Source organism: Corapipo altera, unplaced genomic scaffold (assembly GCF_003945725.1).
Source record: "Corapipo altera isolate COAL_440 unplaced genomic scaffold, ASM394572v1 1, whole genome shotgun sequence".
In the NCBI taxonomy this organism is placed as follows: Eukaryota; Metazoa; Chordata; class Aves; order Passeriformes; family Pipridae; genus Corapipo; species Corapipo altera.
The window spans coordinates 25,246,407-25,273,931 of NW_020884873.1; the positions used below are offsets into that span (position 1 = coordinate 25,246,407).

The 27,525-nt window shown below is 33.5% G+C and overlaps 1 protein-coding gene across 1 annotated transcript in view; it reads left to right on the top strand.

The window, feature by feature from the left end:
* Window positions 1–27,525, top strand: part of MGAT4C (MGAT4 family member C) — a 323,806-nt gene that overhangs the window by 78,423 nt on the left and 217,858 nt on the right. Inside the window, exon 2 of the mRNA XM_027663574.1 lies at window positions 9,365–9,466. The gene's annotated coding sequence lies outside the window, so the exon portion shown is untranslated. The remainder of the gene's footprint in view (window positions 1–9,364; window positions 9,467–27,525) is intronic.

Genomic DNA, 27,525 nt, shown 5'->3' on the forward strand with positions numbered 1-27,525 from the left:
GATGGCCTAAGTACCTCTTTATTGATTTTTTCCCCTTTATTTTTTTTTATTCTTCTTCAAACTGGTACTTAAAAATTGCTACTTAAAGCTAATCACTTAATTCAAGCAATATTTTTTTCTGCTCTTTAAGTATCTAAGTCCTTCTAATAAAGTAATGGTAAAATTAAGACAATATTTAACTCCCGGAAAAAAGGAGTTGGCCCTTAGAGAGAAAATGAATCAGAGATTAAAAACTTAAAATGTCTGAGCTCAAGCTGTTTCCCAGGACTTAGTAATTAGTCAAATTATTTTGGTGCAAAAAGTATTGTACTAGTACAATACTTGATTGTAAATTATTCTAACTTGCGTCAGGTTATTCCAGATATTTCTCTGTTGTTTTCCTTGAATTAGTCTGTGCTGCATTAGGCATAGGACCATGAAACAGCTAAAAACATTGTTAACTATAGATCATTATAAAAAATTATCTGACTCTGAACACGCAATAGTGCATAAGCTTTCTACAGGCTTACTAAGCTCAGTTACTCAGTGTGAATAATTAAAAGACAGGAAACTCACATTACATTGCCAGCCTGCAGTATTGACTTTCTTTAGCAAGTACGTGGCAGAGGAGGGATTTTGTTTTGGTTTCGCGTTACAGTGAAGAATCATATTGTAAGATCTCTTTTGAACCATATGTCCCAGTTCTAAGACCCATCCAGAGTTGTCAGTGTTTTGGGACATAAGATCTTAGATTTTGCTGGTGAGGACCTTTGTCTTTTGTTTGCTTACAAAACAAATCAAACTCTTTAATAAATATCAGAATAGTAATGTACAGAAGGACTCTTATTTAATACCAAATTCAGTCTTTTACTGTTGTGGGTAACTAGTTACTTTTTCTCTAATTATATTAAACCCTATTTCACTATTTCTTGAATAAATTACATCTCTTAAGTTCTCTCTTTTCAGTAAAAGATTTTCATATGTTCTTCTAAGGTTAATTTTTAAAGTTACAAAAGACTTCATATACAAAACCTGAAAAAATGTATTTTTCTATGTACATAATTTTTATTTCTTGTTTTGATTTGCATCTTTATATTATATTTTAATGTAATTCAATAATCTAATATAGCTAATCAAGAGTGTGGATATAGATAAATGTTTTACTGTTGCTGACTGGCAATTTGTTTGATGAAAGATATGTTAGCATTGCTGATGCAACATGGACAACCAAGTAACAATGAGGTGACCTTTTTCTTTCTTTATACAGTTGTCATTCAGCACTGCATTTCTAATGAGCATCTAGAGTTCCTGAGAGCCACTACTAAAAAAAGTATTGTCATCTCTGATGAACATGCTGGTGGCTGAAGTAGAGTTTTTGATATATGAATACCTTTTATCAGCCTTGTTCTCTGTGTTCCATTCGGACATTGTGTATCATTTAGGTGAGCTTAAGATGTGGAAATACATTGAAATAAAGATAACACTGAACTCCGAGCTGAATTATAGGACCATCCTTTTGCATATAAAGGTAATATGATATAAAGATGTCAGAAGTAAATAAACAATCTAGCTGTATGTACTGCTCAGAATACACATCAGCATAGAATCCACTTGGAGGCCTGTAGTCAGTGGTGTTTCCAAGGGGTAAATACTGGGTCCAACCTTATTCAACTTCTTTATCACTGACCTGGATGGAAGAGATAGAATGTAACCTCAGTAAGTCTGTTGATGATACAAAACGGGGCAGGAGGGGCAGGGGTGGGCACGGAGGAAGGGCGTGGCTGATACACCTGAAGGTTGTGCTGCCATTCAGCAGGACTTTGGTAGTTGGGTGAGAGAAACCTATGAGGTTCAACAAGGGCAAGTGGAAGGTACTGCACCTGGGGAAGAACAACCTCAAATACCAGTACAGTTTGGGGGAGAGAGCAGTTCTCTGGAGAACCTACTAGAGAGCAGTTCTCTGGAGAAAGACCTGGGAATCTTGGTGGATGACAAGTTAACCATGAGCCAAGTAACGTGCCCTTGTGTCCAGATGGGCCAATGGTATCCTGCAGTGCACTGAGAAGAGTGTGACCAGCAGGTCAAGGGCGGTGATCCCACCCCTCTATTCAGCCCTAGAGAGGCCACATCTGGACTACTGTGTCCAGTTCTGGGTTCTTCAGTACAAGAAACATGAGGAGCTACTGCAGAGGGTCCAGTGGAGGACCACAAAGATGATGAGTGGTCTGGAGTATCTCTCCCATGAGGAGGCACTGCAGGAGCTGGGCCTATTTTTTCCGGAGAAGAGAAGACTGAGAGAGGATCTCATTAATGCATATCAATATCTCAAAGGAAGGTTTCAAGAGGATGGTGCCGGACTCTTTTCAGTGGTGCCCAGCAACAGGACAAGGAGGAATGACCATAAACTAAATCACAGGAAGTTTCACCTCAACATGAGGAAGAAGTTCTTCACGTTGAAGGGGGCAGAGCACTGGAACAGGCTGCCCAGAGAAGTAGTGGAGTCTCCCTCTGGAGGCATTCAAAACCCACCTGGATGAGTTCCTGTGAGATATACTGTAAGTGCCCCTGCCTTGGCAGGGGAATTGGACTACATGATCTCCAGAGGTCCCTTCTAACCCTAAAAATTCTGTGATTCTGTGACTGTGACTATGAAATGTAGTGAATTGACAAAGGAACTCAGTCATCTCAGCCTATGACAATTTCCGTATAGAGTGAGGCAAGATGTCACTGTGCTTCTCTAAGCACTTTTATCTTAACCACAAAAGGAGGAGAGTCCACCTGTTCTCAGAGCGTACAGGTCATTTATGTTGCAAATGTATTATAACTACAACATCTTGATTTGGGGGATTTCAGAGACCTCTTATTTTTGTGAACCACATTAACATTTTAATACATTTGACATAACCTACATTAAGACAGATAGATTTGATGCCCAAATATCTACCTGCAATATTTCTTGGGCTACAGTGTGATAGGAACAGCTGTAAATAATTTGTAAAGAAAAGGAGGATTTTTACTAATTTTTCTGTTTGTAGGAAATCTGAAAATATTCTCCCAGAATCAGAGAGAAGTGCATTTAGGAGGAGACTGAGGCTCAAAATCCCATTAGAGTGGTAAAATTGACATAGCTTTCACAATGGGGAAGTTATGGGTTGATTAGAAATATTTAATAGAAGTTAAATATTTTATCTGAGGACTTTTCATGAAACACAAGAATATCTCTAAGATAAGTGAAGAATAGAAGACAAAGCTAATCTGTAATAGAGTTGGGAAAGTAAATGTATAAAAAATGGTAGGGGTCATTCAACAGATGGCAAATGAATAAAGTGCTCATGCTGTCTCTGATCTTTACAGAAGAGTTTTGAGGGAGAAGAATAAGAAAGAAACTGAGAGGAGAATGATGAAAGGCAAGTGATACATATCTTTCCTTAGAGGCCTGACATTAATGAGCCTGTAATGGGCTTATTAGACTAAGTTATCTTTTGCTGAAATATGTAAAGTTAAGCAGTTACACTAACAAGAAAAGGAGTATCAGGACAGATTAAAAAGGGAAGAGGTGAAAGTAAAATATGGAACTCTGCATTGCTAGTCAGTTACAAGCAGTTTGGCCATTAAACAGGTATAATTTAAGATTCTAGGTCCTTGATATTTTCAATTATCTAGTTTGAAAACTAAATTATCTCCTATAAGATGATGTATTACTTACACAAACATTACACAAAAAAATACAGGTTATATATAAGCACACATATTTTCATAAACTTCTGTGAAACATTTATGGGTTTTGTAGTGAATATAAAAGTTTATGATGAAGTTTTCTCTTTAACAGAGATTTACCTGTTTATATGGCTGAGAAACTCTTATACTAGACATTTGTTTTGGCTCCTGAAAACAAGCATGACAACATAAATCAAACAAATCATTTCACTGATATATATCCTAAAATAAATGTCCCTAAGTACTAAAGTACTCTTTAATGGGTAGTGCAGGTAACCACTGAAGACGAGTTGTTGGGTTTTGTTTTTTTTTTTTTCATATTTATCGGTTTGACTAGTTTTACAAAAAGTATGGTCTAGTTTTATTCCTGTTTTGTCTCTGCCAAACCACACAAACCTCATTAGCTGAAGTTTAAACTAAAATAAGGCTAGGAGTTTAGGATAGGGTTTGATTTGGCTAGGTTGCATCTTTGAAAGATTTCACTCAAAATGATTTGTGGAGTACTTGGATTCAGCATAGTATTTAGACAGACCACTCTTCCTGGACCACTGGATGCATTGCTGCAAATCTCAGTGTTTATGGGGTCCTGACTGGAAGAAACCATGTGGGAAAGCTATGCCCTGGATCCAGCAGTCATGGAAACACCACAGACCCTATTTGTAGCAACCGAATCCTAATAGCGGCATATTGTAACTGCCTCCCTGGGAGCATAATAACCTGGGATACAAGGTCCACAGTTTGGATGACTTGGCCATGTTATAGAGCTTCTAGGTCTGTTTCATGAAATCACAGAATAGCTGAGGTTGGCAGTAATCTTTGGACATCATCTAGTCCAACCCCACTGCTCATGTCAGAGTCAGCTAGAGAGCAGGTTCTTCATGGCTTTAAGTATCTCCAAGTAACTCCATCACAAGCTCTCTGGGCAACCTGTTCCAGTGTTTGACCACTCTCACAATTAAGTCTCTTCTCACACTTAAATGGATTCAGTTTGTGTCTAATTCCTCTTGGGTTCTCCTGAGAAGAGTCTGCCTAGCTCTTCTACACCCTCCCATCGTGTGTTCATGCCTTACTGTTTGGTATGATTGCTTTTGCAACTTGAGCTGGCAACGATCTATACAGAAGGAAGAATGGTAATCCTTGCAATGGTTCTTGCTGCAGATCTATGCTTTAACCTGGAAAACCTGTATTTTGGGAAGATCTAGAAGAAGGAGAAACTGGAAAAAGTTAGGATATTTTTCATCATGGGAAGTTTGAGAGGAAAATAATGCTTCATTTCATTTGGACCAAAATCAAATAATTACAAACAAATATCTTGAAACCTGCAGTTGGCTCATAATCTTTACTGTATTTTATCTACACTGCCTAGACTGATCACATTTATACTTTTCTTCCCCTTGATGCATAATTTTACTTATCATTTTCTCAGACTAGTTAACTACATTATTAAAGCACAGTTGAAGATATTATCTGTAAAACTAGGTGTTCTTTGCAGTATCAGGAACTGCTGTTAGCCAAAAACTTATTACAATTACATATAACACATAATATAATAGCATCTTTCAGTTTTTTCTAAAGATTTTTGTCCATAACTGTCACCTTATAATCTTAATTTTCGGACATTTAGCATGAAAGTCAACAAGTAGAGTGTTAGCACATATCTTTTCCGTTATTTGACCCTTGGAGACAGCGCTTCTTGTGGTCACTGTTCCATTTGTCTTCAGCTTTGATTTCCTGAAGAAATTAATTGATTGTAATATTTTTAACAGGATTTTTCAGTTTCTACCACTCATTAGGAAATTCGCATCCCATATTGTAACCTTCCATGTCTCCTTGTAACTAAAATTTTTGGTAGGAATCAAAAAAATTTTACTTCTTGAAGTATAGAAATCAAAACCAAGTAGAAGCGTAATATAAATACTGTTTAAGAGCAGAATACTGGTTATACCGTAAACTAATTGGGCTTGCATACTTACATAAAAATAAATACTCCACTAGAGCATAACTCATTCACTTTGAAACACCTTAGAGCTCAGTTTTTTAAGGTTTCTAGTTGTACTTTAACATACAAGAAACTTATGGGATAACGACACTATGAAGAGTTTTAATTATAACATTTTTTTCAACAGTAAATAGATTTGATTGCAAAATTTTATTAATAATGATTCAAAAATGAGTTACAAAGCTTTCCACAACAAATCAATGCCTGAATTTTTTATGGTATTTTGATTTTGAAAGTAGCTTTTATTTTCATAGTGAATTCTTTGGAGACTTGTAATTGACACAAGAAATTTCATTTAAAGTGCAATTAGTTCTACTGGAAACATTCATGTCAAAAATATTGTCCTTTCTCTGGATACTGTAGACACTCCACTACATGAGATGTCATCTTGGGTGATTTTCATTACCTTAGTTTAAGATATATCTCATAATATTCATGTGTAGTCTTAAATGACTGATTTCTCAGAGGTTGCAAGCATTTCCAATAAAATTGTTTGTTTGCGGGAACTTTTATTGTAAAATGCACTCATACACTGAATGACAAATGTGGAATGAGGTTTTTGAATGGAATAAGTTATAAGAGACTGCTGAGTTGTTTGGGGTTTTTTAACCGTTATTTAGTTCCAGGTTTTTCTTTTCTGATCAGTAGGATTGCAATGTCTACCATTTCATTTCTAATACATTCGTTGATTTTGGCTTGTTACTGAAGACCACATTAAGATTTATAGCTGCATTTGCAAAGTGGCTATGCTAATTCAGACCTTAGCCAATTTTGTATTTGAATGCTAATCAGCATGATGTTATATTTTCATTTTGCTGTTCTCCTTTCCTTTTAATTTTATTGGATATCACTGAAATTCATAGATATATTACGCTTAACTCCCAAAATTATAGTGAACTCTTAGCATTCAGAAGGTTTTGATTTGGTGCTGAAAACATTTGTATTTATAGAATATAATTTATAATAGAACATATTTATTTACCTTTTTAATGAATATTTATCTTTTTTTTCAAATTTGGGATATGTTTACTGCAATAACTTTGGGTCAGTACTAATAACTGTACCATATGTCTCTATATTTCTGAACCAGGTGGCTGGCAATCATGTCTCCAGATGAGCAGTGGTTCAGTGACAGCAAGAAAAAACCTTCTAGTGATGTGCGCATATTGCTTTAAACAGTCCCTGTTTTCTTCTTTGACTTGCTTATTTCTGAATACCATTTTAGTATCAAACATCGTATTTTTAGATGATCATTCAGTATTGGATAACTAGAATTTTTTAACATATGATCGACAGCTATATATTACTAAACAAAGAACATCAATATTAGCATTATCCTCTCTGCAGTTCTGGTTAAGTTGTTAATATTGTACATCTCTTGCAAGAGTACTTGGCCTAGTAGGTGCTGCGTTATGTATTTCCCTAAACTTACATGTAGTCTGAACAAACCTATTTCCAGAAACTCTATTTTTACCTACCAATTTTTTCTAGAGAGAAAACATTTTCATAATGTCAATCGATCTGTGGCTGTACTTCACACATACGATTCTTTTCATTCCAACATATATTTTCTTTCCTTAGACTCCCAAAAGTTTTTACAGCCAGTAGTAGAGTCAGCCTGAGATTTTCAAAGACTTTTCTTCAATGTAATCTCTGACTTTATAAGTACTAATCTTTTACTCACAATATTCAACTACAAAGAAAGTGGTAAGGTAGTTTTCAGCGGTTTTTAGTTTGTCTATTGGTTATAACTTCTGAGTTGCTTCAAGATATTACCATGTGTCTTTTTTTGCATATCCAATAAATACTGTATATAGTGTGAATTTCTAATACAAATGTTTTCCTAAGTGTCTAAAAAAACCCCAAACCCAACCTTTGAATCCTTTCATTGGAAGCTTCATACTATAAGTCAAAGAATATAGAGTTATTTATTATCCTTAAAGTTTGAGAAGATAAAGTGACACATAGACAGTTTACCTAAGCTGACCTGTTACTTTTTTTTCTATGCAGACATACATACAGAGAGAGATATGTTTAAGAACATGGAGAGTTCTGATTTTAATGCAACTTCATGCAGAAAGAATCATAGCTTTTTTCAGTGATAAATCTTGAACTTATATATAATTGATTGTTCTAGAGGGGAAACCTTTCTTTTATGAATAAGCTTGAATTAGTACTGGTACATATAAAGTTTTTTTTGAGACACTCCCATGCTGGTTTTATTTTGACTTTGTCTTCATTGAGAAACTTGGAATTTATACATTATCTCTTAAACATCTTTAACAAGCTCTGAGACTTTTTTCTAAAGTTGTCTCTTACTAAGTATAACAAAAATCCTAACTAGACTTTAAATGTCAACCTAGAGCACTCTGTCACAGAGAACACAATAGACTGACTGTAGTCCTAGACCATTCAGTAAATTTTGTTATAGCACTTCTCTCTATGGATTTTGCTTTATTGTTTGAATGGTATATATTTGTCTCACAAAAAAAAAATTTCTGAAGCGACATTTCCTCTAAAAATCCTATTTACAGGAATGGTTTCGATATACATTTAGAAGTACATTTTTATATCTACTAAAAATTCAGGTTTGTCAGTATAAAGAGTTCCCAAAAAGAAAATTAAAACTTGATGTGTTCTATGACTGGGGGTAGCAGCCTGAGCTGTAATATTTCAGCTAAACATTTTTGCTTGATTTGAGCTGATAGAAAATAAATACATTTCTCCCTGAATTGGTTGTCATCTTATGGAATGAGATCATTTTATGCATTATGCTCCCATTTTTCAACAAAAAAGTTTTCAAACCTTGCAATTTAGAAAACATTTATTAAAGAGAAGACAGTGGTGTTTCATGGTTTCTGTGTGGTTGTATGTATGGTATGTTTGCATGACTATTTAACTTAAGGAAACTTGTTTTACTGGAAAGGCAACTGCTAAGAGATGAGAAGCCATTAAAGGCAGCTTAATTCATAACTTTCTGTGATTACTGTGTCATTCCAAAATCTAGGTCCTTCCCTGCTATAGAGCAAAAGCATTTTTTGTTCACAAAAACAACCTCAAATTTCACTTCTATTCTTGAAAAGAAATTAAAAATTAGCAATTTGCCAAGAAATAACTAGACGATTTTTAAAAGCCCCTTCCAACCAAAACCATTTATAATTCAGATCATAATTCTATCATTCTCTTATCATTGAAAATGGACTGCATGCAAGTGTTTGCAAGTGTCATCTAGACCACTAAAACACTATATTACATAGATTAGAAATAAGAAATAATATACAACTATTGTTTTTCTCTATTCTAGTTTGAAAAAAAGATCATTGAAATTTTGCCTTGTGCTTTTGCATATGGAAATGTCACTGCTCCACTGAGGCAATGAGTCTATGTGTATGAATTCTCCCAGAACAGTCACTACATGTAAGGAATGCAAATTATGTAGTTCTGTCCCTAGAATATCCATTCGCTCTCTGAAAAGTTTTTCTCCTCATGAATTACTCATTCACAGTGTATGGATCAACCCATGTTAACATCAGAGAAGGAATGTTATCTTGACCAAGTTTAGCTATTTTGTACACAATAAAATGATTTTGTAATATGAACCATTGTGTAAAAAGAAAGAGGGGGGAAAGTATTTTGAAAGATTTACATAAATTTCTTTTTTCTCTGCAGACTCTTTTTAGTGAAACAGCTGTAGCTTGGATTTCATTGTGTGACCTTGACGCTTACTTGTCAAGCCCTTCAAATAGCTGTTAGATTTGGCAAGATTAAAAGGTAAGTGAAATATTAAACATTAGAGCAAATCACTATAAGAAAACAGAAACCTATGTATTTAGTAGGTATTGTTATTAAAATTATGTATTACAATGACTGATATCTTCAATGAGAGGGGTTCTGAAATCTTTTTCAAAATGTATTGCTTTGTGTAATTTGTTCCTGGTAGTTTCAAAGTCATAAGTTAAAAAAAAAAACACCAACAAAACCTCTATATAGAGGAAATAGAGAAGTGGAATAAAGCAAATAAATTGTTCTCTTTATAACTTGATTTCATTAAAGCAAGAATTAAAGTTTTCAAATCCAGATGTGACAGGATGGCAAATGAAAAGGGGTCTAAAATATCTGCTTCATTTGTGGATTTACAACTTAAGCACATGTAGTTCTCCTTTATTTTTTTTTTGTTTATTTGGGGATTTTAGTTGTTTGGTTGGGGTTTTTTTCTAAAGCAGAAAAAAAAACTGGGCAACCTTAACTGAAATAATCAAGTGACATAGAAAGAGTTAATTAAGCACAAGGCCAACAAAGCTGTCTTGTCAAAGCTTGGTCATTTACATGATGCTGAATGTCTTTTGTGAAATAAGCCTCAGTAAAACCAGTTTCATCAAGTATACCTATTTTACTATTTTGCTAGACAGGTTAGAGAAAGCATATCTATTTGATCAGTCCTTTGCACTAGATATAATATGTAAAATGCTTACTTAAAACATTAATTTAACGGAACTAAATTAATGCTGCGTAAATCAGTATTTCTTTTATCTCTAAGAGAGACATTTTTCATCCTTTACATATTTGTGGGTCAGATATTGCCTCAAGGAGAAAGAAAGTTTATGAATAATTTAAAAATTACCATTTTTGCATCTGATGAGAGCAGTAAGAAGTGTTTTCAATGCTGGTTACATATTCCAGGGATTATTGCTTATTAAAAGAAGACTTTCCCTTGTACTGGGTTCCCCAGAACAAGAAAGTCAAAGATGTTTTAGAGAGGGTCCAGAGTAGGGCTACAAAAACAATCAGAGTACTGGAACTCCTGTCCTATGAAGACAGGCTAAGAGAGGTGGGGTGGTTCTGCCTGTAGAAGAAAAACCTTAAGGGGGATGTTATTGTAGCCTTTCAATATATGAAGGGATGATTATAAGAAAGGTGCAGAAAGTATTTAACCAACTCCTGTACCGGTAGGACAAGGGAAAATGATTTTTCACTGAAAGAGGATAGGTTTAGTTTGGGTATACTGAAGAAATTTCTTATGATATGGGTAGTGATACAGTGAAACAGGTTGCCAGAGAAGTTGTAGATGTCCCGTCCCTGGAAGTGTTCAAGGTCAGGTTGGAGGAGGCTTTATGCAGTCAGATTTAGTGAAAGATGTCCCTGCCCATGGCACATGGGCTGGACTAGAAAGTTTCTTAAGGTCCTTTCCAGTCCAAACTCTTATATGATTCTATTGTGTCTGTAATAAATACTTTCTGGAAATAGAATTCATACTTGAAACTTTAGGGAATGTGACCAAATAAGCTTTTGTCTGAATCTCATAAACAAAGTAAAAATCATCATAATGAAACACTAAACCTTAGAATAATAAAAGTACTAATTGTGTATTAATATTAGCATCAATAAATTGAAAGACAGAAAAGTCTCTGGAGAAAAAAAAAATACCCCTACTGTACCAAACTATTAGGAAATTGTAACCACAGTTCTGATATTATGATGATGCTAGTTAGTCCATCCAGATTACTGTAAATTGATTATTACACTATACCTTTATACCTTTTTGAAGCACATGTTAATAACTTCTGTGAAAACTGAGCCCATAAGCTAATAAGATGTCATTAGGTACATTTATGGTTCAGATAAAGAGAATAAGTTAAAATGTGAAAAATAATTTATTGCATGAAGAAAAGGTAAGGATCACTTAGGAACCAAACATATATTTATTGTTAATAAGTATCATGAGTTATTCAGCCTCTAGTGGTTGTGGCCACCAATGCAGGGAATTTTTTAATGAGGTGATGGAGACGTTTCTGCTCTATTTTATTTTTTTGAAACCTTTCCTGTCTATTAGTACTAGCTCATTCTTCAGATAACATGGTTTGTAAATACATTCTTAGTATTGTTAAAAATTTATTTTCTCCAGTAATTGAATTAAATAAGTCACTCTCAGCAATCTACTGACAAGCAGTTGTTTCTGGTCCATTGAATTTCACTTACACTTGATTTACTATTACTGTATGAATAAAAAAAAGTTATTATAATTCAACAGAGAAAACAATTTTCCTGAAATAATTGTCAGTATAAGAATATTTTGGCAATATTAGTCTGGTACTTAATTGTCAGGAATATGAGACATACTTATTCAGGTGATGAATTTTGCTATTCAGTCTTTGTGCCTGACGAAACTATTCCAATTCATCCTCTCTCTGGTTAAAAGAAGAAATATGACAAGTCTTTTTAACTTCAAATCATGCAGTCTTCCTAGTCTCTGACTATACATGATCTGTTTTATGTATCTGACAGTATTGCATTGCACTGCATTTTGCATAAAATAATACTCTGTATCTATTGTAAACATAAATTCATCTTTTTGTTGAGCTCAGGAGTTAAACCTTTAACAAAGAGGATTTGATATATGAAATCACTTTCTACTTTCTATTTTGATAGGCTTCTATACAGTTGCTAATAAAATCGTCGACACCTATATCCATGTATTGTTGTATACACCAGAAAGGAAGATATACAAAGCAAAAATGTGTGACATATTTTAATTGATTGTCTATAAACTCTCTGATGCATTTAATGAGGTGAGGATAGTGTTTCTTGATGTATTTCAGGAATAAATCCTTTATATCTGATTAAAACTCAGATGACCATCATAAACTATTGTAATCTGAAAGGGTTGATCTCCTGATGCAATCTTCCATATGCTTCAGGTTCAGAACTTAAAGGGAATTTGTACAATTACTGAATGTAATTCGGGTGCAGATGCAATCTCCCAACTTAAAACTCCCTATGTAAAAGAAAACTCCTTTTTAATATTTCTGATAATATCTACTATTTAGAAAAATTCTGCAACTTAATAATAAAATCATTGTTAATGATAATAAATTATGGAAATGCTACTGAAAATCTGCATAAGAACAAATGGGAAATCTGAATTATTCTGAGATCAGTGTCCAATTTAATATTTCAAATCTTAAAGTACTAGTAATGTTAATTCAGTAGCTTTTAGTTCTTAGGTTGTTTACTTATCACATAAGGAGACATATAATAAACCAGACCTTAGTGCAAATGATTTAAAGACTTATTTCTCTGTGTTTTGTAGATCATCTTTAGATTTTAGTAATTATGGATTAGGATGTTGTATTATGGAATTGCCTTACAAGATTTGTTTATGGAAGTGAAATGATCCTAAAATCTCTTATTTCTGAACATGGTTCTTGGGCTGTAAGAACTTGAGAGTGGTTTGTAGAGACTTCATCCCCTTAGAATAACCAATAAATGTGAACTTCACCATACCAACACATGTAAATTACTAGGGGGAAAAGCATTTCTTGGAGTAATGATCGCTAGCAAAAAAGACTAAATATCATGTGTCAGAGAGAAAAAAAATGTTATCAAAAATGTCATTTCCTAATTAACAAATGTTGACTAAAGGGAGTATAGTTATTTTTAATATGTATATATTAATATATATGTATTCATTTGTAGTAAGAATATAAAACTTGCTCTTTCAGTAAAATATTGTACACAGTTTCTGCAAAACAAAATGTCTTATTTGATAGCTGGTATGAAATGTAGGTAACAGCAATGGTTTGACATTGAGAAATTAAGCTCAGTTATTTAGTTGCAGGAAACTGCACTCAATGAGCAGAGAAAAATATATATAACACTCAGTTTGCAAAAAACAGTATTAGACTATAAAATAGTTGCCTGTCAACTGGAGCTTTCTAACTTCTGTTATAGAAAAAAATAATTGCATATTCAACTCACTCTCAGTTGATTTTTTAGATAGACTGAATGCCATCATACAGTAAAATAATTTCCAGAAAATTGTTACTTTTTAAAAGAATAGCTGAATAAGCCTGAAATGGTAAGATTGATTTTTTTTTTTTTTGATCCCTGGAGTTGCATGGACATGCTTATGGCATGCTCAGGTACTCTTCTTGCTAGAGTACTACACCCTTGAACACTAGAATTTCATATCTTAGACTGCTGGATTGAAGAGGTAATTAATATGGAAGACCTGACAGTAGATAAAGACAGTAACAGAAACATTCCTAAGGGTGAAAGAAATTATAGACTAAACGATCATAGAAACTTCATTTTTAGAGTGTATTTTTTAGTGAGTATGTGTACTTTTTATAAATACTTCTATTGCAGATAGTAACTAAAAACTAATACCTCTCCAAGAGGAGAGAACATCAAGGGAAAACCTCTATGTAGAAGAAAAGAAACAGAGATCTAGAAAGTAAATTACAATTTTTTTTCTTCTTCAAAAATGCAGAGAATAGGGTAGTGCTATTAATTTCTGTGACTATGGAGAAAGAACATGATCTTCCTGGTCTTTAACTATTACATAGAAGTGAATTGTCAGTGGTTGTACAATTAGGTTAATGGATGACACTGTGATGGAAATTACAAAGATAGGGTGAAATATAATGGGTAAATTGTAACTGAATAATTTCTGATATATTAGAAGGACTTTTGCCTAAAGCAGGTTAAGTTTACTAAATCCTGAATATGGTAAAATAACTGCCAGCATAATTGTCTAATAGCAATTTTTTTCAGCTTTCTAGTCTGAACAAGAAACATTCTCTCTTCAGTTTGCATCTCCATAATTGTCACAGATTTGGTTCCCTACTTTGTCTTTTAATATCTTTTTCACTCAGTTTTTTAATATTCTATTGCTGTTACAGTTGGCTGTGAGCTTTCAGATTCTATAAAGCAGACTGGAATTCTGTACATTTGTCTATTTCCTAGTCCATTGTGTGGAGCTGTACAAAGAGGGAAGAAATCATATATGTTTAAGCTCCTCTTAAGAAAGAGGTGACTTGCAGATCATCAACAGGTGCTTTCTGCCTACTGAGGAAATGGGAGCTTTCTTGGTGGTGCATTAAAAAGGTTTTTAAAATATGCAATAATAAAACATTCTCTTTTCTTTCTTAAAAAAAATAATACCCCTTAAAAGGCATAAAATATTTTTCAGGTTCTCTTGGTGTCTTTTCTCTCTTGTTTTTATCAGTGCCAGCCGTTGCAGATTAAATACCTGTAAAAGTAAAAACATATTAATTGTTCTAAAATGTTGCTTTTTTCCTCCCCTTGATTTCAATATACAATTTCCATTAATATGAAGCATAAAAACAACTTATACATTTTTACATATGTATAAAACCAAAAATGAGCTAATTGTATAGCACTGATATAGCTGATAAACTCACTGGATAAACCAGGCCTTTTTCCTTGCTTCCTTTTTTATTCTCATCTGTATATTACTTTCAGCTCTGTTGCTTGATAATGTGCTCATCTGATCCCTTCATGAATTAATTCCACCTAGTAAGCTTAGATCACACCATAGGGGGAAAAAGAAATAAAAGATTTCTTGCATACTCAGACCTCAGAGGGGTCACTCTAACAACAGAATTGAGGAGGCAACACTCCATGGCAGGAGTAAGGGAGGAAGAAGAACGAGAAAGAAGTGAGAATTGCTCCTTTTGCAAAAAGCATTAATGACAAACGTATTTAACACTGGAATATACCACAAATAAATTGGTTGGAGTTTTTTGTTAGGTTGGTAGGTTTTTGTTTTGTTGGGTGTTTTTTTGTTGTTTGTCTGCTTGTTTCTCTGGATTTTTTTTCCCAACTTTTTGTCAAACAAATTAGTTTGCTTCAAGGTTTGATTAAGTGGCCTTTCCTGAAACTCCGGTTATTCTAACAGTCTAGAAATGGTCTACAATTTCACAGTTTTATATTGTGACTATTGTTTAAGTCAGGAATTTTTTTTTACAGAAAAAAAAAGTAATTAATATATTTCATTTTTTTTTAGTATTAATACATTTCTTCATGTGTGATGGAAATGTGCTACCGGTTCAGAATAGCAAATAATATGTTCATTAAGTCACTAGATAAATACATTACTGGAAATTCCTGTCTCAGACAAAATTATACTGCTTTTTTTTGACTTGAATGTTTACTGAAAGTCTAAAAATAACATTAAGCATTTTTTTTTATAATCAGTTGTTACTTCACAATCTTTCAGTTGTCTTCATGATCATTCCTATTTTATCAAGATATACTGGCAAAAGTGGAATCTGGGAAGTGGAGGAGATATTGATTGTGAAATATTCTGTGCAAGTAAATAAGAAATTCAGATGTTAACATGCCTGTAATGGTATGTTTCTCTGATTACTTAAAAACAAAGACCACTACCAACATTGTCATCACTTGTCCACAACGATTTTGAAGTTCTTGAAGATTTGGCACCAGGGAAGTTCTCATTATTATTTTAATTAAAATATATATTACTAGTTCAGTAGTAATACTTATTTAGTAAAGTATTACTAAATTTAATTTTGTAATTTGTCTGAACCTTGATATGTGTTATGTTTATATTATGTTTTGTCATTTTAATTTACAAAAGTTCTTCCTCTATTATTCTAATTTCTGAAATCTATTCACACTTAGTTCTGAAAAGAACACAAAGATTTTTTGCAAAAAATAGTCCTTAAAATCTGCATTCATTTTAAATAGTTGACAAAACTGAATCCTACTCAAGTCATGACTTTTAATTAATAAAGTATGTTTTAGTAATGTTTTAGCACTAGATAAAACTCCAGCAGAAAAGCAGCATTAGATTTTTCAGAATTTTTATATTAATATATATATAAAATTTTCAGTCTTCTTTCATTGCTGGGAGAAATTTTCTTTGGAAGTCATTGAACTTAGTTTAGAAATGTAATCTTGTATTTAAAACAATAAGGCTTAACAATGTGACATGAAAATGGGGCTTCCAGGAGACCTGACATCTGAACTTGCAAAAATTTCATTTTGATGAGAACATAGAAACAAATTTGTAAATTAGGAAGAAATATAAAAAAAACAACCCAAACACTCAAGAGAAACAAAAAAACCCAAAATAAACAAACACCAAATGAATGAATAAATAAAATTAAAATAACCCAGTATAATGTTCGAAAAGAACTGGGCTCCAGAATCCACAATACTTGTACGTTGGTTGAAGTCTAACTGGCTGGGCTTTGTGCATTGTGATTGACAAGCTGTCTTAAAGTTAAACATGGTAATTTTCTGATGTATTATATTGGTTAGTCGCCAGCAAACATTGAAGAGCTAGTGGCCATCAAATGGTAAACTAATTAAACATTTTAAGATTACAAGAACATTTTGTCTGTGTCAGCTTCTGCACCTCTCTGTAGCAGTTTTAAAGGAAAGAGCTACTTGGAATACTCTTTTTTAAATACAAACAACCTCACATTTTCTCACAGAAAGAGAACAATATCTCTCAAAAAATACTTTAGGAGCTGATATAAGAAGTTTCCTACGTAAGGCCAGTATTAGCTGTTTAACTGCCAGAAATATGCTACTTTTATTTAATCTGTTCTAAGGAACTGACTGTTAGTATGCTTCAATATCCTTGTTGGTTTTTGTTTGGGATTTTTGGGGGTATTTAATTTTCTGAACCTTTTTAATCCAACACATTAGTTCTTGTTCTATTAATCTCAGTTATAGAGAAGGCCACTTTTTTTTCTCTCCTTGGCCTATGATATGTTTGAAAATCATTTTATCTTCTCACAGTTTTCTGGTAAGAAGGTAAACCAGACCAACTTTCATCACATGATTTGCAGGTGAAGGATTTATTTTTTTCCTATTACTTTTCTCTAACCTCTTTCTATTTAGTTTGAAGTATTTTAGACAGTAGTTCTGAAAAAAAACTAGACTTAATGCCTTTACAATCACAACCAAAGTAAAATAATTGTTTTCACACGTTTTCCTGTTCCACATCCCCCCTTCATACAGCTCTATATCATCTTCAGAAATCACTAAAGATAAAGAAGTAATTTGCCAGCTTGTATTTATATGGTTAATTATTTCTGTGTCAGGTATAGAAGTTCACTCACATAATTTGTGTGTAAATGCATGTATCCCTAATAAAAAACATTCTAATGTCTGTGTGTTTGTCCTAGTGTGTACTTGATGACCTCCATTGTTTTGAGCTGTCAGGAAATGGGATATTTTTTATTGACCTATGCAAGTAATTTTTTAAAATATTTAACAGAACTAGACCCACAACAAACTCTACTTGACACATCATCCACTTCAAGGGGGTTTTCATCAGTGTGGGTTATTCCAGCAATCGCTACCTGAAAAGAACACTAGGAATATGTCCAGAGAAAGTTTCACTGTGTCTGGAAGGCCAGATTGGACGGGTCTTTGAGCAGCCCAGTCTAGAGAATGGCATTCCTGTCCATGGTAGAGGGTTAGAAGCAGATGAAAGTTCTCGAATTGGAACCCAGACAATTCTGTGATTCTGTGAATATACTTATGTTTAATTTAATTCTGCTGTTTTTTCTATCACTGTCTCACCAGAAAGAGTTTCCTGTGAATGAGATTTTTCTTGTAGAATTAGAGCATGGGAACCTACAGTGCAACAGTCTTCATGTGTTCCAGATGCTATCCAAGTAGTGCAGAATAGTTCATTTAGAACCCAGGTATTTGTATAGGACTTGAAAATATCTGAAATATTCTTTTTAGACCTTAAGTACAAATTTTCCAAACTTGATTTCAGAAAATAAGCAAGAAAAAATATGCAATTTGTGCTCGTTAAAACTGGATCATGTTTGAAGAACAGTCACAAATAATTAAGAGAAAAGTCATCTAATTGAAGACAAAGGTGAAATACAGATCAATGTGTTTGTCCTTTATCACAACATCTCACTCTACTTAAAATCAGAGGTTTGCAAAATCAACAGTCCTTAATACAATTATCTAAAAGACAAGATGATTGAATTGAACTTTGCCAGTTCAATTGTTTATAAGACTCTGTAAAAATACTTTATCAAATTGAGAAATTACTTCTAGGCCAAAAAAACCCCTTAATGAAATAAGCTTAAATTCAGTCATCTGCTTGAAGCTTCACTTTTACCTTAAAGCAGAAAAAGAGAGAAAAGGAGAATATTTCAACATTTATATAAACAAGTATTAAAATTTTCTTCCTAAACAATGAATTAGTTTGATATTTTAAATTAAAAAAGCACTCTAAAAATATTTTTGTCTTCTACATTATGCATTAATCTACTATTCCTTGAAATTCTTTTTGACTACCAAAACAGAAATCCCAAAAATTTGCACGGCATGGTTAAAACCTATGAAGTTTCCAGGCTTCTACATCTTTTACACAGTCCCAACAAAAGTGTCATTCACTTAATAAATCCTTCTTATAAGCTTCTTATATCTCTTCTCCAATATACACATGCTATTTTCTACAATTTAAAAAATATGTATGCAAAGACGAGGTTTATAATTACTGTCTTATATTCTTTTTAAAGAACTTATATGAACACTATATTATATTCTATTCTAGAGACTGAGAAGCATGGCTTACAGTTCATGGTAGGACAAACACTTTTCACATGAGTATTAGAGAACATTTTTATATTAATTCAGACAAAATTTCTCACATACTTTAGCCACAATTTAGTACCTTTATGACTATCTAAATTATCTGGTCTGGAGTAAAATGTTATTTTGTACAAGTATACTTTGTACTTTATCACAGTCATATACAATAAAATCTATTGTTAAAAATGTAAATTTTTTCTACAAAATATTTGTTTATAGTCCATATGAGTGTTAGTACATGACAGAAAGGAAAAAAATTGTAAAACTCTAGAGCACCATCACCACATATTATTGCTATATTGGCTGAAAACCATTCAGCCTACACTGGCAACATATAAGAATATGCTATTATGGTACCAGGTGATGTTTACACAACGACCAGATGTGCCAAGGATTTACTCCAGAGTTAAGGTTTCAGTGTATATGAAAATAAATGAGTACATGTTTCTTTCTTGAGCCTTAAATACAGAATTAATCACAAGATGACCCATTAACTCACAGATACAAAAATAACTTGAAAGATAGACTCTCTAAATCAATTCCTACAGAAGGTAAAACTTTTCAGACTGTAGTCCTTTCTCAGTTGTAGTACCTGTATTGAGGGAATATGTTTGTCATTTGACTTGGTGCTATCAACAGTTGTTCTGAGAAAGAAAATATTCCAAATAAATCTGCTTATATATTCTGAAGAAAAGTATTACCTTTTGACAGAAAAACAATGGTTAAAATAGTCTTGTACATAAGCATGATGAATACTAAGTACTTTTCTGCATTTACTGTTTAACATAGATTTTATCCAGTGTTGTTGGCCCAAAGGACTCATAGATTTCTCTATTTCTCTGGTGAAAAGAGCGTTGAAAGACTACTCATTAACCCATACATGCATGAAAAGAAAAAAGGACACAGTTATTCCCCCCTTTTTATTATTTTTTAGTTGTGAATCTCTCTGTCTCCTCCTATCAATAACCCCAATCTACTGAATTTGGAGTCAGAGCAAAAATATTTATCACCTTCAAGTTTAAACACTTTTATTTCCACTGTTTTCAATCCCCTGCTGGCACAGCATGATGTATTTCTTTCACAGCAGATTCTGCAGACACTCAGATTTTGTGCTTGTGGCTATGTAACACAGAACCTGATGAGATGTCTGTTTTGCTTTGGCTCTATTTAACCCATTACTCTTAAATACAAATTAGCTGATAATGTATGGAGATTAAACCACAACAGTACAATTCCCTGGTTAAAAATGGTTTAATATTATTTACAAGTTTAGTGTGTTAGGAATTTAATTTTGTATGTATTACTCTTTGTAAGAGATGTGTCAGGAAGACTTGTCACTTAATAAACAAAAAGACTATAGATATTGATTTTATTAACCATTTGGATAATTAAATATGTATTAGATATTTCATTGAGAGAATACATTTTGAATACTCTCCAGCTATTCTCTCAGTTCTGAGTTCTCCAGTATGAGAGATATATGGAGGCACTGAACAGAGTGAAGCAAAAAATCACAAAGACTGGAGTATCTCTCCTATGAGGAAACGCTTAGGAAGCTGGAGCAATTTAGTCTGGAGAAGACAAGGCTCAAGAGAGGTCTTGGCCTAAAGTGTCTGAATATCTAAAAGAAGGGTAAAGAAGACAGTGACAAGACAGGAGACAAAAGACACAAAACTACAGCATTTAAGGTGCACCTTGAATGTCAGAAAATGTTTTTACTGTGAAGGTGACTGAACACTGGCAGAGGCTGACCAGAGTGGCTGTGGAGTCTTCTTCCTGTCAAAAACTGCCTGGACGTGGTCCTGGGCAACTGGGTCTAGGTAGCCATGCTTGAGCAAGGGGGTTAGACTAAATGACCTCCAGAGGTGCCTTCCAACCTCAATCAGTCTCTGATTCTGTGATTTTGTGATTATGCTTTTTCAGCTATTTTCACTAAGTGCTATTTTTTCTGCTACCGAATTACTTGCTTTGGAGAAAAATAAGTAGTCGGTGTTCAGACTGTCCTTTATCAGTACTTACAAATACAAGGAAATCCTCAATGGTCATGACCAATGCTCTCTTCTAAGCACTTCTATTGTCATTTTTGTTACAACTTGTGCTGTAATATAATAGAACTGTTTAATTTGTCTATTGTGTCCTTACTGCTCTGGACTTCTCATTTATTCACTTTGGAAAAACACCATGTTTGGCACTTCTCTTTATTTAAAAAATATTTTGTAAATGAAAAAAAATAGTCTAAAACTGCAAGCAATGATATACTATTGATACAATCCACACTCAAAGCAGTGTTTATATTTTAGCTTTAAAGTGTATTAGTTAGAAAACTCTTACAGTTTATTTTGGTAAAAAAAAAGCAATAGTGTCATAAAATTGAGGGTCATTTGGTTTAATACTACCTTCTACTAAATCACTGATATGTTATTATCCTATTGCAAAAATCAATTACCATAGTAGCTCTTTAGTCTTCATAACATTTTTATGCTTCTTGTTCAAGTAAATGACAGAAAAAAAAAAGGGAAAACCTTTTGCCTACAGATAATATTTGTGTGACCTACATCAGTTTATTTTATGGCATTTTTTGGAGTCGGAATGATCTACCAAAAGGAGTGTGGGGTGACTCATCAAAATCTGAATCCAAACTGTTTGAAATCCATACATATTTTGTGCCAGACACAGCAAAGGTCTTCCATACTTTTTTGTAATGCATACTTTAGTTATATTTTTTGTTATTTTATGCAATTTATATTGAAAGCAAACATTCAAAGGATTTTCAACCCATGCGATCATAAAATGGAATCTGAATTGTTCTGTGTTTACACAACAAAAAATTACTTAACTATTTTTTACTTTCTTTTATGCTTCTAGACATAGCTCATAACACAAAAAAGGAATAATTTGGTGGACCTATAAAAAAACCCACAGAAAACACCAATGCACACCATCCTCTCCTGTTTAGACATTGATCTTAGTTGCCTGCACAGTGAGAAACTGCTTTACAAGGTTGTGACTTGAAATAGTGTTTACTGGGAGTATTTTTCTGTAACCTTTTGACATTTCACATTTTTCACAAGCTGCAGCATAAATTTTTGCTTACCATTCCCCTTTATTTCCAATGCATTATTAATACCAGAATATTGCAATCTTCTCTGTCACCATAGCAGAAACAAAAAATACTGTTGCTTCACAAGTAAATAAATCAATATCTCTTCTCTGAAAATAAAATGCAATCTCTCTGAATATTTAAAATTCTCACATGATGTGAAGTATTTTTTTCTTTGAGTGATTCTTGTCACTATGTATGACTGTTGATTGTTCCTTTACTGGAACACAGGCAATAGTTTAGTGAATAAGAAATTATACGAAAGAAGTTCACTACAGATGGTTTTGCAAGAAAATGCACTAATCTAAAGTGGAATATTCCCAAAGAATTTGTTTATGTATGTGCTTGCATTTCTTGATGCCTTAATAGCAACTTCAATGGAAAGCTTCCAAAGGATTAATTGCTTGGTTTTGCACAAGTTCTTTATTTATCATCATTAACAGGCTTGTTTGAAAGAGTTTTTTCGTGGTGTAATATATCATTTACTGAAATTCTCTTTCTAGCCAAGTGACAAAAGGAATATATTAGATGTTATGCTGTCTAATTACATAGCTTGATTTTAGCAATCATTTCCAATTTGCTGGGCTCCAGACATAGGAAGATAGAGGAGTAGAATATTGTAGCTCAAAGCTTATGAGTCTTCTCGCCAGACTATATCTAAGATAAAACTGTTGGGAGAATGCATTTAGTACAAAACTTCTGCTGAAAATAATTAAGTCAGTGGAGAGATTTTCTAGATTGCCCAGAGTGGAGGAGAAAATCATTAAAGAAACGAACATATCACATAATATTTGCTTTGAATAATAGTAGTATGTCATATTTATGTCATAAATTCTAATCTATTCAAAACTGAATTGTTGGGCAATTGAACTGTTCAAATGTTGATCATTATATTTAGATTATTTTACAGAATACATTTCTTACCACATTTTTATCAAGATTTCCCTGCAAGTAGTAGCAACAATACGTTAACTGTAAGATAATTAGAGCCAGAATTAGTATGCAAAACACAGTCAGAACTCAATTTTTCTTATAAAATATGAACGTTAATACTGTCTTCTATATATGGTGGAATTATTGACTTCCTACATTAATTAAATTTCTGCCATTTTAATAGACTTCTCATGTAATTTATTAAAATTGCTACTCCTTTTAATCCTTTTTGAGAATGTAACAATAAAAGGCTAATTTTTAGATTAATCTGCTTTTCTATAGATATAATTGTTTCTCACTACTAGTTTTTCTAGTGTGGAGACATTAATAAATTAAGTAAAAAAATATTGACAAATGCAGTTAAAACATCAGTTGCAGTATTGTCACTTCAGGCTTTTTAATCTGAAAAAATATATAGTTACTTATTTTCATAAAAATTTACATACAATGTAGTGAAGAAACAGAGTTAATTTTTGTCAAAGAGCAGAAGACTAGAATTCTGCTTTATTGTATTATTTTTTTTTCATTTCTAGCCTTTACAAACAAGCACTTTAGATGAACTAATATGAAGTTAACTCATATTCTCAATCTTGTAAATACTTCAATTTACACAGATCATGTCTACATATTTACGTTAACACAACTTGTTTCCAAAAGTCTGTTTCTTGTTAATCTCTCCAATTTACTCCTGAGTGGGCTTATCAGAATTTTTCAAAGTCCTGTCTTAACTTGAACATGGCTACTCTGGATAAAAGAGAAAGCGTGGAGTTTTGGTAGCTGAAAGCAAGCTCTGAGGAGACATAAGGACAATTTAAACTTAAGGGCAGGAATCCTATCAGGAAAAACTGGCTGCACGTATCGAAGGAAATGGGCAAATTCCTTAGGGAAATGGAATTCTCAAAAATCTTTCCAAAATCAACACTGAAGGCAGCATTTTCCCTGAGGTTAACAAGGCAGCAACTGTATGATAATATCAAAAGGATCGCCATAGAAAGTTGAAACAATCTCATGCTCTCCTCTCGACAATATTTGTGTATGTTGAGATTAGAAAACATTCTAGTTATGCGATGATAAAGTACCCATATAAGACTCCATATGAAGCAGAACAGAATAATTTGGATTGAAAAGGATCTTCAAAGTTTATCTAGGCCAATCCACCTGCCATGGGCAGGGACAGCTTTCACTAGAATACATCATTCACTGGACACCTTCAACAATATTTTATTAGGCTGTAATTCACTTTTAACTTCAGCTAAAGTAAGGTAACAGACACATAGGAGCACCTATGACACCAAAATATTAATAAACTGACATATTTATAAAATACATGAAAACACAGGAGGAAAAGCACTTCATCTATGTACATTTGATTTAAATCTGCAAGGTTTCATTCTCTAAAGCCAATTAATTCGTGATAAAGGCTTTTCTGACACACATCTCACCACAAATGCTGTCTTTCTAAGTATCTCATGTCTCAGATGAAACCAGATACTCTTTTCTCCTACTGGAGGAAGTCAGTTTTCACAGCTTACATACTTTTTGGAATCCTCTAGAGAAACATAGAGATATAATTTCACACTTTACTGCCAACCTAGTATATTTCTTTTCTCTCCCAAGTATATTTTCTTCTATATCTTTTGGAAGAAAGAACTGCATCAAGGCCCAATTAAGTCTTGTTCCATACTTCTAGGTATTAAAAAAAAAATGTTCCTTTGTCACAATGGATGTCAGCTGCTGATCTTGATTTTAGTTTAACAATTTCTTGACTCAACAAGTGGTCCTCCATATGCACGCTGTACCTTTCAGTATAAAGTTCACTGTATTTTATATCAGTCTGAACATTAAGTGCTTTTGTAACAAGTTTTTAAATGGGCTTGAAACAGATAGGCTATTAATACACAACACATAATATAATCAATACTTGGGGTATTGGCTATCCTGAGTCATATATGGTATCTCTATATTTAAGAAGCATTAAAGTAGAAAACTCATTAAGTTCCTGGGGGGAAAAAAAAATAAAAATAGATGTTTTTAAAAGGCATCTTGTCAGTGTGGTAGATGATAGTTTTTACTTTCCATCCCTTTCACGGTATGACTGTTGTCTGCTAATATCTTATTTTACAAAATCAGAGATACACAAACAGAATCTAAAAATGTAGTAATTGTACCCTTTGGAGAATGTCAAAATACATATTTAGCCAAGATTTAAGGACACAGATTCTTCTAAACCTAAAATTCACTATTAAACCTCTTAAAAACTACTACTTTAAATAAAAAATTGATTATTCTTGTTTATTTTAAAGGCATAGGTATCTAAAGTGGACTTTATACACATATTTCCCTAGGCTTTTAAGAATGCACATCAGCTCCTACTGGAAAAGGGAATGTCCACTTTCCTTAGGTCAGTACTAAAGATCTTTCTCCTTGGGCATATATGGAAAAATAATTTGACTTTCTAGTTTTATATTTCATTATTTCTACTTTTTGGAGTGAGTTCAGGTTCTGTTGTAAAATTACTCTATAACGAGTGATTGGGCAAAACATAATGGATATTGTCTACTTAGGTCTTGCAGACTTATGTGGAATATATCATATTTAGAATTTCTGTAAGAGAATCGGACCTGTTTGACACCAGTATTGTATCACCAAGATTTTAGAATGCCACAGCCTAGCCTGGATATAGTACAGTTTTAAGTAAATTATTGTACTGGTTTAAAGGTAAACCGGCAGGGGAAATGAACCCAACTCATAAGAGGTTATAAGTCAGAATAACAAGTTAATAAAAATAACTCAATAAATGCAATTACACAGACAAACAATTGGTTTTAACCCACAAAATCCAGATGTATAACCCAGCACCCTGGGGCATGAACAGAGTGGTGTTCATCGGGCCACCCTCCCCATACTGAGTCCCACGTGGTCTCCCTGAGTCAAAAGAAAAAGGAAAGGGAAAACCTGTTGGTGAGAGTGCTGGTTGCAGTCTGGTAGAGAGTGGTGATTGCAGTCCGGTTGACAGTGGTAGTTGCAGTCTGGTCGAGAGTGGTGGTCTCACTCTGGTTGAAAGTGGTGGTCGAGTCCAGTCCAAGTTCTGGTCCTTCTCTGGATCCCACGAGAAGTAGCAGAAGTCCCAAGACCCCAAGATTATATATCCTCAGGTTCAGGCAGGAATGCCCAGTACCTCCCTCAGGGTACGGAGTTCCACAATGGGTATGAGGACAGGAGCATCCTCCTATCTCACAGGCCTCTTAACATCCAGCTTATAGCCTGAGGGGTCAGGTGTGCTCTGGGCAGCTGCTGTAAATGGTTTATTGTTAACAGTTTCTGGGAAATGGCATGGAAGACCATAGAATAAACAGTGTTGGGTTACACCTACATAGTGATGAGCTGGTCCCAGCCGTTCTAACTAGGGTAATTATCACAGGCAAAAGTATTTAAGTCATATACATCTCTAAAATGCTACTACTCCTTTTGTATAACATTGCAGTGCATTCTTTATGGGAACAATCTTATTCCAAACAGAATAGTGCAGTTGTGATGGACTGTGCACACTGAGCCCTCTGACAACCAGCTGCACTCTATCATGTATCCTCTGACCTTTGCATAATCTTTCATTTTTCTGTCTCTGACATTTTTTAGGTAATATCTGAAATCATTCATTACAAATGGTGGGAATACTACACACAGAATGTTATATTCATTTGTTTTTTCATGTAAACATAAATAATCTTGTCATCCTTGTATGTTGGGGGGGAGATTACAAGATAGGTTGTCTGTTTCACTAGCAATTTAGACAGAAATATCTTTGGGAAATGACATTTAATAAACATGTAAATAAAATATTATTTGGCTCTAAGATAAATCTCTGAGTGAAGGGTAATTTAACAAACTGTAGGTATCACTTTATTTAAATCTCTACATGTACTTTCTACAAAGGCTCTTTAAAATATCCAAACTTCTTTCAGAAATTCAGGTACCAAAATGTTCTGATTTATTCTCATATACTGTTTTTATTTTTTCTGAAATACAGAGGATGTTACTGCAAGTAGCAATAAGCTCTTTCTTAGGCAGCTGCCCCATATTAAAGCTCTTGGGCACGGGTCAGCCAGGGTTGAGCACACAGCACTGCCTCACATGCAACCTCAGTGTTTTGTGAACTCATTTGTTTTTCTAACGCCTTCAGAAACAAGATCTGGACAGCAACATAAACATCATTCAAGCTGGCAAGGAAATGACTTTGCAAGGTTTTTCTCAGGAAAATAAAAAGATTTTGCAAGGCAATGGCAATTTTTTTTCCCTTTTTCCTCATTTATATTCCAATCAATCCCCTCAGCCTTACTTTGACCATTCCAAAAAGAAAGAGTAAAGCAGTGTTTTCTTAAATATATAGTGGGAGCCCAGC